This window comes from Lissotriton helveticus, chromosome 3_1 (assembly GCF_964261635.1).
Source record: "Lissotriton helveticus chromosome 3_1, aLisHel1.1, whole genome shotgun sequence".
NCBI lineage: Eukaryota > Metazoa > Chordata > Amphibia > Caudata > Salamandridae > Lissotriton > Lissotriton helveticus.
In genome coordinates, this window is record NC_136061.1 from 2,096,277,641 (window position 1) to 2,096,293,115 (window position 15,475).

General features: G+C 43.6%; 1 protein-coding gene across 2 annotated transcripts in view; it reads left to right on the forward strand.

Annotated features, from left to right (window-relative positions):
• The window catches only part of LOC144825273 (protein regulator of cytokinesis 1-like), a 338,110-nt gene that overhangs the window by 242,475 nt on the left and 80,160 nt on the right, over positions 1–15,475 (forward strand). The window lies entirely within an intron of this gene.

The following is a 15,475-nucleotide window of genomic DNA, read 5'->3' on the forward strand; positions in this document are numbered from 1 at the left end:
CCCATACGGGCAAGATCCTTCCAGCCAACTATATTTTTGCCTTTTTCAGCAACATAAATCTTGGTTACAGTTTCTCTACCCAAGCATTGGACCAAACCCTCAAAATAACCAATCATGTTGATGTCTTTTTCCCCCAAAGGCCTTAGGGTTTACGTCCGAATGCAACAAATCCACCTTCTTTTTCCAGAAGTCATAGAAGGTAGAATCCCTCAAAATAGTAAATGGAGCACCTGAGTCTAACATTACCTGTAAAGGAATACCGTCAATTATAGCAGAACATAATGGACCTTTTATGTCACTAATTTCCCCATTATAATCTAATGTGACGACAATGTTATTAAAAGCATTGGTACAATAATCAACATCAGAATCCACATAGTTTACCGTAGGTGCCTTCTTCACATTCCTACAAACACCTTGGAAATGACCCATATTTTTACAAATGACACAACGCCTGTTGATGGCAGGACACCCCTGGAAGTTCCCAATATGGTTCTTTGACCCGCATCTATAACAAAAATTAGATTGTTTCTTTTGAACAAATTTCACATTCTTGTTTTTAACGTTCACAGAGCACACAGAACTGTCTTGGCATGTATCAACAACGTTAACTGAATTGGCTCCACCTTTTGAAGCATCAGCCATTACTTTACTCGTAAGCGTGGAACGCTCAATGCTCAAGGAGAGATCGATTACTTCGTTGAGAGAAGGGTTTTTGCAACCTAAAATCCTTTCTTTGATTTTCCGGGAAGAACAGATGAAGACAAATTGATCCCTGATATAATTATCGCATAAAGGACCAAAATCACATGTGGTTGCCAAAACTCTAAGAGCAGAAATGTATTCTTCAACCTTTTCATCCTCTCTGTGTTTCCTAGCGTAAAAACTGTCTCTCTAACATAATGTTTGGCTCCTCAGCAAACGGTTTCTTCAAGCGAGCCACCGCCTCAAGGTATACGTTCCAATGACGGTCACCGCTTTGAGCAGATGGTGGAGGAATAGGCGGAATACTTTAAAAAATACGTTGTGCCACCTGACTAAGACAACCAAAACGGATTGCAAATTTGCGCTTGGAGGAATAAGCCACAGCATCTATAGCAACAAGGTGATTTTCAAATAAAGCAAACAACTCCTTCCAAATTATTTCAGGGCTTCCAGGTTTACTCAAAAAAGGGGGGGGTTGAGTGATTTGCTGTAAATGTAAATTAGCCATAGTTAAATAAATGGCAAAAAACACCCTTCAAATAAAAATGAAACAATAAAAGGAGCCAGCAAAAGAAAAACACCTTGAAGAATGTGGTAATAAAGCAACACTACTAATAATAATTAAGACTGTGGCAAAAACAGTACAACAATACTAATAAAACGACACGCAGAAATAATCCCAAGGTTGAAACATAAATTCTTCCCCCAAAAGCGTGTGTGTCGCTGAAAAGATGGTTTGATTACAACAATAAAAGGAAAGCGTGCACGTCGCTGTAGCAACACGCCAGTAACAATAATAATTGTGGAGTCACTGAGAGCGTGCGCGTCGCTGAGAACGCGCTGAAATAAACAATTTCTTAGCAAATCCAGAAAGCGTGCGCGTCGCTGTGGCAATGCGCTAAATATGCAAATGATTGCAAAGATTCCTGAAGGTGCCGCAGAGACGCGCTGCAAATATAAATATTAATGAAGAAGCGTGTGCGACGCTGTGACAACGCATTGATGTCTGACTCAATCCGACATCTCAACAATGCCTGAAACCTCCCAGACGTGCTGATAATATAAATATTAATGAAGAAGCGTGTGCATCGCTGTGGCAACGCACTGATGTCTGTCAATCCGACATCTTAAACAATGCTTGTAACGCCCAGGAAAACTCCGTGCAAGGACCAGAAGCCAAATGCCGATTAAAGTCTTCCATCAGAGGCGAATCACAGCTGAGTCACATGCAGTAGACTGGCCAATAGAAAATCACAGTCTAAATCAACGGCCAATCCTCACGGTTGTGAGATAAAACTTAAGCCAATCACGCATTCAGAAGAAAATTGTCCGACGTACCTCATTCCGTGGTGAAATGAACTGGAAATCTCACCAGGATGTCTCTCGAACTGAAGTCAACGGTAGAAACCGTGGCAGGTACGTCCTTCATCAATCATAAAGAATCAATAGAAAATTCTTGCATGGGTATGGGTGCATTTTTATTCCACAATCGTCGCCAAATGTAGCATTGAAAGTATCCACAGAAACGTTGGGTCGTTTAAGCAGGTTTATTTTCATAGGCAAAACTCCACGCGATGCAACTGTCCAGAGGCGAACCCCAACGGTGACTGGCCACAACGTTGAAGGCTACCACTGAACGGCCACATCGCGCGTGGATGACATATTTAAACAATAACGCATGAGGACATAGAGAACGCGTGCACATCGCGCGATGAGCATGAGCTAGCTACCACTATACCCAGTTCCAACCCTGATCATGTAGGGCCCTGCCTGGTAGCAAGGATTGGGCAGGGCCTCCTCCGCGACCCGGGCTGGCGATGGCGCTGCAGCTCCCTGTGCTGACCCGAAACTGCGGTGTAGCAACACTTCAGGGTAGGCCAGCCAGGGTCCAAAGCCTGCTGTCCCCACTCATGACAGCAGGGAGCTCTGGTGGATTCCCTCCCATTCCCCGCTCTCAAAGTGCGTGGCTCACTTCGGCCCAGCAGGCACGCCATCCGCAGACTCTCCTACTCCGCGGCCGGGCCAGGTGCCACCTCGCTTTTCACAGTCTGCAGAGTGAAGGACTGGACTTTTATCAGTACCAGCGGTGCCAGGGAACAACACCTATAACCTTCATGGGATACCTGTTTCGGCGCACAAACTACAGAGACACGGGACACTTCCTTCGACGTCAAAGATTCAAGGTTTATTACTGCAGGGAACACAGAAGTCACGACAAGTACAACACGTGCAACTTGGGGAGACTGCTTCAAATTGGTTCTGTGGATCGCTCCTTTTATACAGATTTTTCCCATAGGACATCATGATACACAAAGTTTACAACCGGTTCCCATAATTATTCCTCAGAGGGGTCGCTTTGGTCACTTTGAAGCACATAAGGTCCGGAACATGAGTGCGGAAACATTTGGTGGTTCCCAACTGTAAAAACCCATCTTCCCAACATTAGCAACTTCCAACCGGCAGTAAAACAGATCGAAATAGGAACTAAAACAGGTGGAGAGGAAGATGGAAACAGTGGGCGAGTCGAAAAGGGTGTAAAAGGGGAGGTATCGGGAAACACGAGATACAGGCATCAAAGGGACGTGCCTAATGAGATGCACGGCTGAGACAATAAACTGGCACGGCAAGATGAGCCTCGAGCGGGGCCATCTGCCTTACAGTATCATCCCCCTCATCATAAAGAAACTTACAAAGAACATGCGTCTTCCGCAAATATCGTGGGAGTCCCAGGGTCACGAAGCGGACAGTGTCCGTTCGCTGGCTACTTGAGGGCAAGAGACAAAATGGATGCCGTATCTAAGATGGAACCCGTAGGTACAGGTGAATAACCCACATAACTAACGAACAGTTTAAGTTAGCACAGCGAAACTGCGCACACTTACTAAACTCGTCATTTACGGTTCTTAGATACCAGACTCGACCATATGAGTCGAAAACATCACCTAAAATTGTCACGGAACCTCAGACGCTCCTTTTGCCCTCATGTAGGCAAGCACTAGTCGGAATCATATTCGATATTCATCAGACCCTCGAGATGTTGTTGCAGCATAGCTCTGTCCAATCGAGACCCTTTGGTAACAGGTGGCTGTCTCATACACGTTGTAGCACAGAGGCCACATAAGGCAGGACCGCACTGTACACAAAGGCAACACGTGAACAGGAACACTACAACGACTCCAATGATCGTCAGAATTTTCCAACCCCAAGTCGACATCAGGCCCCAAAACCATCCAAGTAGCGTCCAATCCCCTACATCCACGTGTATGGATTCGGAAATTTTATGCAACCTCGAGATGGCTTGATAGACAGTCGGAGCGTTATCAGGAATAAAAATACAGCAGGCCGAATGGATCACCTTACAGACCCCACCTCGATCTGCTAAGATCACATCCAAAACCATACGGTTTTGTAACGTCATAAGTCTATCCGCCTGAAGTTCTGTGGTGATATTACCAAGGGCACTGGCAGTAATATTAGCTGTCGATTCTACCACTCGAGTCAACTGTCTCAGATTCCTACTATTAACCATAGGTCCCCAAAACGGGAGGAAACCCTTGAAAAAGTCTCCTGCCTCTTGACCGGCAGTATCCTCTTCGTTAATTACGCCTCTCACAACTCTAGTCTTGTGATAATCTGCGTCTACAGTGAACGTCGGAGGCAACAAGTTTGCGATAAAACATGAGCCCACAAAGTCAGAGGGCAACCATGCATATGCACGATCATGACAGATAAAGTAGGTACCCTTGGCAGCCAGGAACACAGGGGACGAGACCATTGGCAATATATAATTTTCAGTGCAAGCACTCTCTCCAAGTCGAGCTTTCGATCTACGGCCACGACCTATTAGACAAAAATTACCAATGTGGGGTACGACCCATATCGGAGGTGAATCTTTAAGCTGTTTTTCATTAGTGAACACACTATATTCGCCTCTACTTAAAATCCTATAGGCTTGTACCTCTTCTTCAGGGATAAGCGAAAGATCATAGATATCGCTATCTAAATCCTCTATTGCTATCGACAAAGATTTTTGGTACGAGGTAGGACCAGAGTAAGGGGAACGTGGTTCTCGAATGGGGTGGAAACCCAGTGCGCTTCGAAACATTGTTTGAAATGCTCGAGCAGACCCTTGGGAGCTATACGGTAACACTAGATATGGAATTCCCTTATCCGTAGTATGGGGCATCAACCCACATACCCAACAATTAGTAGTGTTAACCACTAACTGATGCTGATGAAGGAGTTGAATAAAGGAATTATTGCGGAATTCTGCACGTCTAGCCTGCTCGTGTTCAGGTAAGATGTGAAAAGAATGAGGAGAGTCAGTGGGGATGAGTTTAAGGTCAGGGGTAGGAGTAGGTATGATAGAAGACAAGAAGTGAAACATTGTGTAATACACTGCACCTACCAAAAATGCAGAAATAGTCATAAACAATACGAATATTTGAAATATGAAACATTTGGTACGACTGAGTTGCTGCAGCTTGAATCTTCTTGCTTGAGCTCTTTCCAAGTCCATCAGCTTCGAAAATGCCATTCCCTATGACCGTCCGCAACGTTTCTTGACGCACTTCGTTCTGTGTAGCAATAGTCAATTCCTAGGAGTTCCCAGGCATCGACGGTCTTTAACCTAGCGTCAAGACCTACTAACCAGGAGGAAGTACACGCGCGGCCCTACGGTCTTTATTTCATAAATATATATATATATATACGCAAAAACAATGTCTCTCAGCTGTGGAAACAAAAAGGTGTAAAGAACGGAGCTCAATAAATATACAAAATAATTGTAATAACGTGAGTGTTTTACAGTGTTCAGGAAAAACGGGATAATGCACTTATCAAGGGACAGAACGGATTTTTTTATTAGTCTCTGGTGCTTGATCGCAGAAAATAACGAGTTTTCCCAGATCGTGTCTGTTCATTAAACAAAAGATCCATCGGAGGGACAACGCCCTGTTGATCAGTTGAGTGTTCTGGTCTTGAGTTTTCTGATGACAAGTGTTCAGTAATGCCTTTTGGCTGCACTGAGGATTCTCCGACAGGTTGTGCGTCGCTGAAAGGTACAAACGCTGGCAATCCTTCGGTTTCAGTTGATGCAATGCCTTTCCTTACCCACGAGTCTGCTGGCAACGGAATGGGGACTTTCTTGGTGTGGGTGGCGTGCACCCAATTTTTCTTTCCCTCGAGACGAACTGCAGTTCTCGTGGCAAGGAGGACTTGGTAGGGTCCAGTGAATCTAGGGTCCAAATTGTTCTTGCGTGAAAAGTTGCGCGTTACCACCCAATCTCCGGGCTGGAGTTGGTGGCCTGGACCCTCCGTCTGTGTTGGCAATGCTTTGTGAACCTGTTGGTGAATTAACCTCAGTTTAGCAGTCAAGTCATGAAGATAATCAATCAACATTGGATACTCAAGTTCACAAAAAACACCTGGTCTAGGGACCCCCCAAACATTGGCAGGACGACCGAACACTATTTCATAGGGACTGAGCCCTACTCGGGAGTGTACAGTTGCCCTTGTTGACAGTAATGCTAAGGGTAAAGCGTCAGGCCACGAAAGACCTGTCGTAGCCTGAATCTTTGCTAGTTTTAGTTTAAGGGTGCCATTGTACCCTTCCACCAATCCTGCTGATTGTGGATGGTTTGCACTATGAAATTTTTGAACAATCCCTAATCCGCGACACACACTCTTCATCACGCTCCCAACAAACTCACTTCCGTTGTCTGACCACACAACCCGAGGCATTCCGTAACGGGAAAAATATTCTTTGAGTAAAATTTTTGCCGTGGACAAAGCCGTATTATCCTTAAGGGGGTAGGCCTCAATCCATCGGGAGAATGCGCACACCACAACCAATACATACTTCAAGTTATTACATCTTTCCATGTGAATAAAGTCCAACTGGATAACTTCGAAAGGGTATGCAGGAGGAGCAAAATGGCCAGGTGGAGTGGGAGTGCCCTTACCAGGATTATGCATCAAACATACCATGCAATTCTTAACCAAACGTTCAGCACATTTCGTAATACCATCATTCTTCCACACAGGAAACAGCAATTTACAGATACCTTTCGCGCTAATATGTGCTAACCCGTGTGCCATAGTCACAACAGCCAGCACATACGCATCAGGCAACATCCATCTTTTCTGTTCCGACAAGTCAATCCAACAATCATTCGCATCCAACTTTCCCGTACTTTCTTTCCACTTCGTCTTTTCAGTCTCGGTAGCCTCATTCTGAATGGATTTCACACTCTCAATAGTGTTTTCACACATACTTGATTCTGTAGGCCACCTTACCGAACTCGTCACATACATTCGAGTGCTAAGGTTCCGAGCAGTCTCCTTAGCAGTCTCATCCGCAAACGCGTTACCACGACCAACATCATCCGTCACTTTACAATGCGCACTACACTTAACAATCGCCACTTGCTTAGGCAACGTAAGTGCATCCAGAAGATCATTCACAAGCTGGCCATGCTGAATCTTCTTACCATGTGACGTAAGGAATCCTCTCTCTCTCCACAGTCGTCCAAAACTATGTGCCACACCAAATGCATACTGGCTATCTGTAAACACATTCACTCGTTTATCTTTAGACAATACACATGCTCTCGTCAAGGCAATGAGCTCAGCAGCCTGAGCTGAATTTTGACTCAACCTTGCGCTCTCCACAATTGTTTTTAATGTAACTATAGCGTACGCAGTTGTCACATCACCATTCGGTAATTTAAAACAAGAACCATCCACATACAGAGTACCATCAGGATCTATCAATGGAGTATCTTTTAGGTCAATGCGACCCTTGGTTTCTTCCTCAGTTCTGAGGTAGCAGTCATGTACTGCTTCACTGCTTGATTCTGTGTCGATCGGCAGCAATGTTGCTGGACTCAACACATTACATCGTTTTATCCGTATATGACTGGCCAACAACGTCAACTCATACCCAGACAATCTTGCGCTCGTCAGATGTTGAGTTTTCGTTCGGTTTAATAGAGTGTCGACTGCATGCGGAACCATTACCGTGAGCATATTACCCATGACTAGACCTGCAGACTGTCGAATGGACGCCGCAGCTGCCGCTGTTGCCCTTAAGCAACTTGGCAAGGCTCTTGCTACTGGGTCTAAAGTCGAGGAAAAGTATGCACATGGGCGTTGCTTACCACCAAAAGATTGTGTCAAAACACTCAACGCGCAACCATCCCTCTCGTGAACGTATAGTGTAAACGGCTTACTGTAATCAGGAGTACCCAACACAGGAGCCGAACACAACGCATCACGTAATTCAGAAAAACTTTTCTGACATTCTTCAGACCAAGGTACTGGAGATGAAACATCCTTGCACGTAAGGGCTATCAATGGTTTTGCCAACAATGAAAAATTTGGAATCCATTGTCTGCAGTAAGACGTAATACCTAAAAAGGCACGAACATCTCTCTGGGTTTTCGGCACAGTCATTCGGGAAATCACTGCAATTCTCTCTGGGGTCAACCTTCTCCCTTCTTTTGACAATAAGTGACCTAAATAGGTAACTTCTTGGCAACAATACTGTAGCTTCGAAGGTGATACCTTGTGGTGCAAGTCATGTAAATAGTGCAATAATGATACTGTAGCCGTTTTGCAAATAGCTTCTGTATCAGCTGCCACTAAAAGATCGTCTACGTATTGAATCAAAGCTGCACCTTTAGGCAATATAAAGTCATCAAGCTGACTTTTAAGTGCTTGGCTGTAGATTGATGGACTCTCACAGTAACCCTGTGGAGCGCGTTTCAGCCTAAAACTGCGACCTCCTAATGAGAATCCGAACAGGTCTCTGCTTTCTTCTGCGATCGGAATACTAAAGAAAGCATTCTTTAAATCGATCACTGTGAACCAGGAGGCAGATGCCGGAATCATTGTTAGTAAAGCCGTAATGTCGGGAACCACAGGAAATTGCGGAACCACTATTTTGTTTACCTCTCTCAAATCTATAACAAAACGATACACAGGAGGTTTAGTTGGGTCAGTTCGTTTCAAAATTGGCAATACAGGGCTATTGCACACGTTTCCACGAGTTTCTTCAACAACACCCTTTCCAATGAGATCATGAATGATTCCTAACAGTGCTCGTTCGCCTTCAAGAGAAATACGATATTGAGGTAACCGCGGTAATCGCGCATTTGGTTTTAATTGGATCACATAGGGTGGAATGTCTAACAGACCCACATCATTGGGACCTGTGGCCCATAAGGACGCTGGGAGGGAATTCAATTCCGGTGGGAATTTATCAACCGATAAATACATGGGAGAGATCACTCTCCTCCCCAATGTAAGTTCCACTCCTTCAGGGGAACAATACAATGTTGCATATAATCGTTTCAACAAATCCAAGCCCAAAAGATTTTCACCACAGCCTGTAGATAGAATCAGTGGAGCCGTTAGCTCACGTGGTCCAATCATAAGAGGCAAAGGGTTAGAGACTGGGTTACTAACAGGGGCGCCAGAGAATCCAACGGAAACATTCGTTAAGCCAGACAAAGGTGCGCCAGGGAGTTTTGAATGCATGATGGAACTTTTCGTCGCACCAGTGTCTAACAGAAAAGGCTCAACTACACCCGATGTAGTCACTGCAACGTAAGGCCCACTCTGATCGACCGGAACTGACACTACTCCCTCTCTTTGTCTTAGGCTGTCCTAGTAGTGGTCATTTACAACAGTCTCGTGGTCTATATAATAATCATCAACATTATATTGTGCAGACCGAACTGATCCCGCATTTCGCTGGTCAAAATAATTATTTGCATCCGATTGATTCTGATGACGATCAATCTGATTGTGGGATGAACCACGACCTCTACCACGTGGTGCCTGCTGAGGACCACTGCCACGATTTCCTCGAGCTGACACACCATTTAAACGGTCTTTTAAAGCAAGACACTCATATTTCAGATGTCCCTCTTTCCTACAATATGCGCATTGATTATATCCTAGTGTAGATCTGGGATCAAAGTTGTCAGGACGCTGCTGCATCCTATCAGGCTGTGCACGGGGTCGATACTGCTGTTGCGCATCATTTTGGTTCGATCGCGGAGGGTATGCTTGTTGCAACAAGACCTTCGTTTTGAGTTCTTTCGTTTTCTTTTCTACACGATCACTTTCTTCCTTTTCCCTATTCTCATAATACTGAGCCGTTGCCAATATTTGCGCAGGGGTTGAGACTGCCCACGCACTTTCTGAATTCTTTAATTTGTTGCATAGCTCAGGCAGCAAATTTGACACAAATTTGTCAACGAATAACCGCTGACCTCCCTCAGCGCCCATGTCCTGGCCGCTGTGGTCGATAAACGCTTCCTCAAACCTCGTAAAGAAATCCGAGACGCTTTCGTCTTTCTTTTGCTTACAAGCTGACAACTTATCCCAGTTCACCTTCATCGCTGGCATGAGAGTTTTCATGAGCGTCTCTGAGGCAAATCCAAGATCAATTGTTCAGGTTTAGCTCCACCAACTTGTAATGCATCAGCTGCTAGCAGTGCAGCCCAATCACCCCCTAATTCAACAGCGTGATTGGCTTGACGAATTTTAGCCCAAACTGGTTGCGGTACAACGTTGCCAAACAACATGTCGATGTCGGCAATATTCATAATAGAAGCTTCCACCAGTTGTGATAACTCCTTATAATAACCAGCCGGATTTTTACGCGGATCGGGTAAGGAATGCTTCACCTGCAAAACTTCCGATCGTTTCCATGGAAGATGTATCCATACCCTTTGAAAATGCGGCAGAACCGGAGGGTTAGCTTGCGGATCTCCAGGCACCCACAGTGGCGGGACTTCTCTCATGGGATACTGACCAGGAACCGCTTTCCAATTCTCAGTGGTATCATCTAATGACACTCGAGAACGTGCTGCGGGTCTAAATGCTAATAAACGTTCCACGGCACGTCGTACATCGTCACCTACAATCATACCATTCGAAAAGTTACTCTGGAGTTCAATTATGTCGGACGGTACATTCTCTACTTCATCATCGTACCATTCCTCCCTCAAAAAGTTACACATTTCCTCAAATACGAATCTCTGCGTAGGCTCATTAAACTGAGAAAATGTCTCAAAGACTATACGTGGAGTGTAATTAGCAGGATGTCTTATCCATTTACGTGCCATGGTTACTAACGTTTCTTTCTCCCTACCACTAGGGATCTGACTCAGTCTCTGAGGAGTTTCAGATGTATCAGACAAAAATAACGGACCAGAAAGAGGTGAATAAAGGGTAGCAACAGAATTAGGAACACGCTTACGAACAGAAGGAGAAAGAAAAACAGGAGCAACAACATTAGAGGTAAAAGAAGACATAGTAGGAACGGACAAGGTAGTCGGAGAAGCAGAAACAACAGTCTGAGAAGGTACAGGTACAGGAGCAGTAGGAACGATAACAGATGGAGGTACAAACGTAGGATTAACAGCGGGCTGGCCCGCAGCCGCTGGAGCAACAAGGGGAACAACAGGGGGTACTACAGGAGGAACTACAGGAGCAGTAGCACCCTGTACATAAGGAGGTGGTGATTTCATCAAGTATGATAGCAAGGAATCCTCCTTCAAATCTTCTTCTTTCTTTTCTGATTTATTCGGTAAAGCTGGGTAACATTTATCTATTTTCATATGATGCAATCTAGTAGCTATTTCCAGGTCTTTTTCTTCTTTGTCTTGTCTACATTCTTTTATAGCTTGCATTATCGGAACAAATTCCTGCTTTTTATCCTTTTTAAGTTGTTTGATTTCTTTCTGTTTGGCCTCTTTACGCCATATTCGAAAGGAATCAAACATAGCTGGCCTAGCTTTCTTTAAAAATAATTTAGCCTCAAGATTATCTAAAATCAAAAGTTCAAAAGTTCCGTGTGGTGGCCATCTAAGGTCACCGTCCTTCTTCGTGTAGCGGATCCAGTAATCATTATAGATTATGGGACCCACACCGTGTCGACTATATAGATCATGTATCGGAGTTCCAACTGGAGGTATCGGACATGAGTCCTCCAACCGGGAGTCCATTGCGCAACATTTGAAAATACGAAACAAACCACTATGGCTAGGCATCGTGCTCACTAACCTAGTATCAAACTTCAAGGATTACCGAAGCAATAACACCTCGTGTAAGTCAAAACCCTCGGTTTTTGGCAATTGCAACTGTCAAATAATACTAAGAACCAATACTAAGAACCACAAATGCAATGGAACCATGCAATACAACAAAGCCGTAAGGCTATTACAAAGCTCGGAGAGCTATTACCACAAAGCCTGAGGAGGCTATTACAAAGCTCAATGAGCTATTACAACAAAAACCTTAAAGGTTAACACCAAAGCTTTCAAAAAGCTAAAAACAATCACTAAGGACTGGGAGCGACCCACAAATACTTAACTCAGAACTTCAATGGCGTCACCAGGAAGGCCCGTCTATCGTCTCGCTTTGTACAAAGATCTACGCCGGGCGTCGAAGACAGGTCGACAGTCAGGGCATCGGTCCGTTGCAGCCGTCAGGAGGCGGGAATCTTCGCAGGGAAAAACTTCGGGCCACTTATTTCGACAACAGGATCGATGAAGCGGGGTGCACCTTCCCTCGGAGATTTCACACGAAGTTCCTCACGAACATCAGGCTTTGGACCGGACCGGTACCGCTGAAGTCGCCCCACGTTGGGCGCCAACTGAAGGACTGGACTTTTATCAGTACCAGCGGTGCCAGGGAACAACACCTATAACCTTCATGGGATACCTGTTTCGGCGCACAAACTACAGAGACACGGGACACTTCCTTCGACGTCAAAGATTCAAGGTTTATTACTGCAGGGAACACAGAAGTCACGACAAGTACAACACGTGCAACTTGGGGAGACTGCTTCAAATTGGTTCTGTGGATCGCTCCTTTTATACAGATTTTTCCCATAGGACATCATGATACACAAAGTTTACAACCGGTTCCCATAATTATTCCTCAGAGGGGTCGCTTTGGTCACTTTGAAGCACATAAGGTCCGGAACATGAGTGCGGAAACATTTGGTGGTTCCCAACTGTAAAAACCCATCTTCCCAACATTAGCAACTTCCAACCGGCAGTAAAACAGATCGAAATAGGAACTAAAACAGGTGGAGAGGAAGATGGAAACAGTGGGCGAGTCGAAAAGGGTGTAAAAGGGGAGGTATCGGGAAACACGAGATACAGGCATCAAAGGGACGTGCCTAATGAGATGCACGGCTGAGACAATAAACTGGCACGGCAAGATGAGCCTCGAGCGGGGCCATCTGCCTTACAGTATCATCCCCCTCATCATAAAGAAACTTACAAAGAACATGCGTCTTCCGCAAATATCGTGGGAGTCCCAGGGTCACGAAGCGGACAGTGTCCGTTCGCTGGCTACTTGAGGGCAAGAGACAAAATGGATGCCGTATCTAAGATGGAACCCGTAGGTACAGGTGAATAACCCACATAACTAACGAACAGTTTAAGTTAGCACAGCGAAACTGCGCACACTTACTAAACTCGTCATTTACGGTTCTTAGATACCAGACTCGACCATATGAGTCGAAAACATCACCTAAAATTGTCACGGAACCTCAAGAGTCGCCCTGGATGTCTATAGGTGTACAATCCCATATTCATTTCCATTGACTAGTTGTACAGTTTATTGTTTCTAATTAAGCATAAGTAACTACAGTTAGCCCAAAGAAAAAGTAGCAAAGAGACCGAAATTGTAATTAATAAAGTTGGAGTTGAAATGGAATTCCTTTGTTACTATTCTAGACTGATACTCAAGATTGTTTTGTCAGCGGGCGCCATCTTAAGCATACCTCTTTACATTATACACCTGAATCAACTTGGGGAATTCCCAGAAAAAAAGACCCCCTACATGATTAAAGGAGTTTCTTTAATTTATCACATAATTGTGTGGGCCACTATAGATGTTGGTAGCTAACGTTTCCTTAGAGGTAGCAGAAATGTTAGAAATGAATGAAGGACAAAAAACGTGAAAACGTTTGATTGGCCAAGTGCCGTTTTTAACTTGCTTCTTGGTTCAAATTATTGTAAGAACATGATTCACATTTAGGAATTAGATGAAGGTAAATGATCTATTCTAGTCCCAAGATTTCTGTTATGGTGGAATACAAGTGACACATGAGTCCAAGAAATGAAAATAGAAAAGAAGATTTCGGAAATAATTAGTGGTACTATTAAGTAGAATATAGGTGAAGAATTAGCCCATTTGATAATAGGTTTGAAAAATAAAACTATAAAGCTCGAAGGATCTGTATTTCTAGTAAAAAAAATATTGAAAAATAGGTTTTAGAATGAAAACGTGTAGTCACCATTCTAAGTTCCAATAGGTGATTCTCAACTCTCATTCCCCAGCTAATATTTACGACTTCCTCATTATTATGCAGGCATAAGGTGGTGCAAATTTTGTTCCCATTTCCACCCCTCGTTGTTGTAGGTGGATATGATTGTTGATTGTGAGAAAATGTTAAATAGTTGCCAATCAATATTGTCTAGTTTCTTCAAGACATCTTTTGTGTTCCGGATGAATGATGAATATTTCTTTATAAATGGTTGTAGTTCATTATCCGTGTACTCACTTAATCTGGAACAGATTAAATCAATTCCTGTAATAGGTCTTCCTTTGGGTGGGAAACCTGGTTTGTGCACCTTTAGAAGTGTGTATATTTGGTTGCCATGATTAGATGTTTGATATAAAGCTACTGTGTCTTTTAAAGTGTTCTTAGGCCTAAATTATACCATCTGTCCACATTTTCTGATAACCATTTTAGAGCATCAGACATAGGATTCTTAAATATTTTTTTATAATTAGAATGATCCAACTGTCGATTAACCTCATGTAGATAGTCTTCCGTCTGTACAATCACAAAATGTTCTCTTGTATCTCCCTCTTCAATATAAAAGGATTATGGTTTAGATCTTCTATTGCCTTATGTTAATCCTGGGTGATATTCTTATAAATGTATTTAGTTTTGGAAATGTACATCTTCTATTCCTTCATGTCTTGAAGTACTGCTGTGTAGCTCTACAGAATTTCCACGGGGTTAAGTTGGTGTAAATGTTTGTTGAATGACCTTGCTTTCCAGTATGTGATGTATTAATTCACAATTCCACAGCTGTTATGCTGACTTCCATAAATAAATTATTTGATAAATCATCCTCCATTTCTGCAAGGTGCGTTATAAGAGGAATAGCTTCCAAAACCTGGGCTGAAAGATAACTGGCTATTGGTTGTTATGGATGGGTTCTGATAACTGTGAGGTTTATCAATGAAGACTTGGAGTTTGTCTACCAATTAATTTATACAGATCCGTTTTTTTTAACATTGTGCAGATTTGATTTCTCTTGTATATTTCTGCTTCCTCACAAAATCACTTGCCTTGGGTTTACAGGTCCAAAACCTGAGACGTAACTACACATTATCAGTCTTTCGTTCTCTGATAATATCTGTGGTAATTTTATAAGCCAAGATGCTCTTCTAAAGGAAGAGTGAGTCACCAGGTGTTTGCACTTGGGTCTACAGGCATGCACCTGGCTGTAGGCCAATGGTTGCTTCTGTAGGGGAATAATTTGTAACCATTTTCAAGTGAGTGAGAAGAGATGTAGCCTAATGGCCAGACCTGCTGGCTTTGGAACTGGTGAATCAGGTTAAAGTTCCAACATCTGTTCAACGTCCTGTGATTCTGGGCAAACCACTTTATCTCGCTTGTGCCTTTAAAATAAAATAATAGTAGAATATAAAAGAACTCGACACT